This window comes from Eriocheir sinensis, unplaced genomic scaffold, assembly GCF_024679095.1.
Source record: "Eriocheir sinensis breed Jianghai 21 unplaced genomic scaffold, ASM2467909v1 Scaffold286, whole genome shotgun sequence".
Classification (NCBI taxonomy): Eukaryota; Metazoa; Arthropoda; class Malacostraca; order Decapoda; family Varunidae; genus Eriocheir; species Eriocheir sinensis.
Genome location: NW_026111594.1, coordinates 297,207 through 300,727, shown reverse-complemented (window position 1 = coordinate 300,727; position 3,521 = coordinate 297,207).

Here is a 3,521-nt window from a genome sequence, read left to right as displayed (position 1 = left end):
TGAAATTGGGCACCTTTACTTTATTTTCAGTCACTGATGATTGAGCTTTAATGTCGACGCGCACTAATTTATGATCGCAAGAACCGAGGTGTTCTCCTACCGTGACACTACTGACTAGGTTATCTTGGGTTGTTATAACAAGGTCGAGTATATTATTTTGTCGAGTTGGCTCAGAAACCATTTGGCTTAGATAATTTTCCTCTAGAAATTCGATCATTCTATGTGACTCGCCTTCTGTACCTGACAGTGTCGCCCAGTCGATATGGGGGAGGTTAAAATCTCCTAATATCAGTGAGTCGCTGTTATTAAGTGACTGCCTTAAGACCCTGTACATTTCAAGGTCGTCATCGAGTGATTGCCCGGGAGGTCTGTAGGTGACAGATATATTTAAGTTGACTTTTGCAATGTTTACTCGCACGCACAAATGTTCAACGTTACTGTTTCCCGGTGTTTTGTCAGTGGGTTGCAAATAGCTTTTGACATAAAGGGCGACGCCACCGCCTCTACGGTTTACACGATCTTTGTTGAAGAGTCTGTAGCCATCTATGTTGTATTCGGAACTTAAATCAATATTTGTGGTGTCGATAAATGTTTCGGTTATAGCAATTATGTCAAAATTTTCTGTTAAAGCAAGACATCTCAGTTCATCAAATTTGTTTCTTTGGCTACGCGCATTGAAACTAAGGATTTTTAAGTTATCTAGAGGCTTGGTAATAGAGGTGGTGGTACTTGCGGGATCACGGTTACGGGTTTGTTTTGATGCACGGCGTCTATTTACACGGGCGGGGTGGAGGGACGTGGCCGTGACTCGTTTTTTGTTCAGATGACACGCACTGCTTCGTTGAGGAGCCTTCCGAGTCTGGCTGCCCCGATGGGAGAAAGGTGCAATCCGTCCCTGTGAAAGAGCTCATTTTGTCCATAGAAATTGTCCCATGCGTTTAGGAACTCCACGTCAAGCTCCCTACAAAGAGTCTGTAAGCGGTTGTTTAGGCTGAAGGCCTTACTGAAAAAGTCGCTCTCCGCCCAAGTCCGTGGTAGAACTCCTGAGATCAAAATGTTAGGGGATTTAGTCTTATACTGCTGGATGAGCCTACGGTACTTCTCCAGGAGTTCCTCAGACCGGGTCGTGGTGACGTCGTTCGTACCTGTGTGAATAACAAACAGTGAATCATTAGTAGCCTGGGGGGAGATCTCCTCAAGAGCAGCAGTTATGTCGTCGATCCCAGCACCAGGATAGCAATAGTTCCGTCTTCGACGAGGAACTCTGCCGCAGAACTCAACGACCTGCTGGCGAATCATGGAGTCACCCACCAGGAAGGTGCTCTCCTGCTCGTCCTCCTCCTCCAGAATGGCAAACCTGTTGAGGCAATGAACAGGATAAATCGCTTGTCTGGCTGGCTTGGCTCCTCCATTCACGACGGTGAAGCCATCATGGTCGGTGCCACTAGCATCCTCCCGTTGCGTGGTGTTGTCCGCTGGTGTCGACGGTACCGCTGAGGGCAAGGGGGCGGTTGGAGAAGGGTTTGGCACCACAGCAACGTTAGCCTGGATGAATTCCTGCAAGGAGGCAACAGTGCGAGAAAGCTCTATTATTTTATTCTGACCTGCTTCCATCTTCTCTTCTTGCTCCTGCAGTCTTGTCTCGAGATGCTGCCTGGTGAGAGAAAGCTCTATTATTTTATTCTGGCCTTCTTCCATCTTCTCTTCCTGCTCCTGCAGTCTTGTCTCGAGATGCTGCCTGGACAGACACAGTCGACAGACAGCAGAACGCCCTGTAAAAAAGTGAGCTGAGAAGCTACCGTTACAAGTACTGCACTTCTTAGGCGCCATCTTAGCTGAAATGAAAGAGATAAAAAAAACAGAGTGAAGGGGATTAGGAAAGGGGATGAGGTGTGTGAGAGGTAGTTTAGTAATGGAGGAAAAGTGAGAGAGAGGAGGAGTAGGAAGGGATGTGAGGTGAGTAAAGAGGGGGAAAGAGAGGTGTGTGAGGTCAAGGAGGGTTAGGAAATAGGTGAGGTGGGAGAGAGGAGGAGTAGGAAGGGATGTGAGGTGAGTAAAGAAGGGGAAAGGGAGGCGGTGAGTGAGGTGTGTGAGATCAAGGAGGGTTAGGAAATAGGTGAGGTGGGAGAGAGGAGGAGTAGGAAGAGATGTGAGGTGAGTAAAGAGGGGGAAAGAGAGGCGGTGAGTGAGGTGTGTGAGATCAAGGAGGGTTAGGAAATAGGTGAGGTGGGAGAGAGGAGGAGTAGGAAGAGATGTGAGGTGAGTAAAGAGGGGGAAAGGGAGGCGGTGAGTGAGGTGTGTGAGATCAAGGAGGGTTAGGAAATAGGTGAGGTGGGAGAGAGGAGGAGTAGGAAGGGATGTGAGGTGAGTAAAGAGGGGGAAAGGGAGGCGGTGAGTGAGGTGTGTGAGATCAAGGAGGGTTAGGAAATAGGTGAGATGAGTGAGAGGGAGTTTGGGAAAGGAGGTAAGTGGGAGAGAGGAGGAGTAGGAAGGGATGTGAGGTGAGTGAGGTGTGAGAACAAGAAAGGTTAAGAAAGAGGCGAGGTAAGGTGGGTGAAAGGATGGGTAAATAGGATGTGAGGTAAGGTGAGTGAGGGGGGAAGGGCTTAGAAATATGTGGAGGTGAGGGAGGAGTAGGAAGGGCTAATCCTCTAGGGGATGAGGAGGAGCAAAAGGGATGTGAGGTGAGCGAGGGTGGGGGGGGGCTTAGGTGAGGTGAGGGAAAGGGGTGTAGGAAGTGTTAATCCTCTAGGGGATTTAAAGAGGGTGTAATGAGGAGGAGCAGATTGAATCCTCAGGGAATTCAAAGGGTGGGTTGTCGACACACCCAAATCACGCGTGAGACACTCGGGAACACAAAGTCACACTCGGGACACACGAAACACTCAGAAACCCAAGCACAAGCACGACTAAACACCCTCAAGTCACTCGCAAAAACACCGGAAGTACAACAGCACACTCAAAACACTCTGAAACCCACGCAGAGCACTATAAGCACCAAATCACACGTAAAAGCACTGGAAACACAACACACTCGAAACGCAGAACACTCGAAAACAGCCAAATCACACGCAAAAACACCGGAAACACAACACACTTGAATCACTCTGAAACCCACGCAGAACACCCGGAAACAGCCAAATCACACGCAAAAACACCGGAAACACAACACACTTGAATCACTCTGAAACCCACGCAGAACACCCGAAACAGCCAAATCACACGCAAAACACCGGAAACACAACACACTTGAATCACTCTGAAACCCACGCAGAACACCCGAAACAACAAGATCACACGCAAAACACCAGGAAACACAACTCACTTGAATCACTCTGAAACCCACGCAGAACACCCGGAAACAGCCAGATCACACGCAAAAACACCGGAAACACAACACACTTGAATCACTCTGAAACCCACGCAGAACACCCGGAAACAGCCAGATCACACGCAAAAACACCGGAAACACACTTGAATCACTCTGAAACCCACGCAGAACACCCGGAAACAGCCAAATC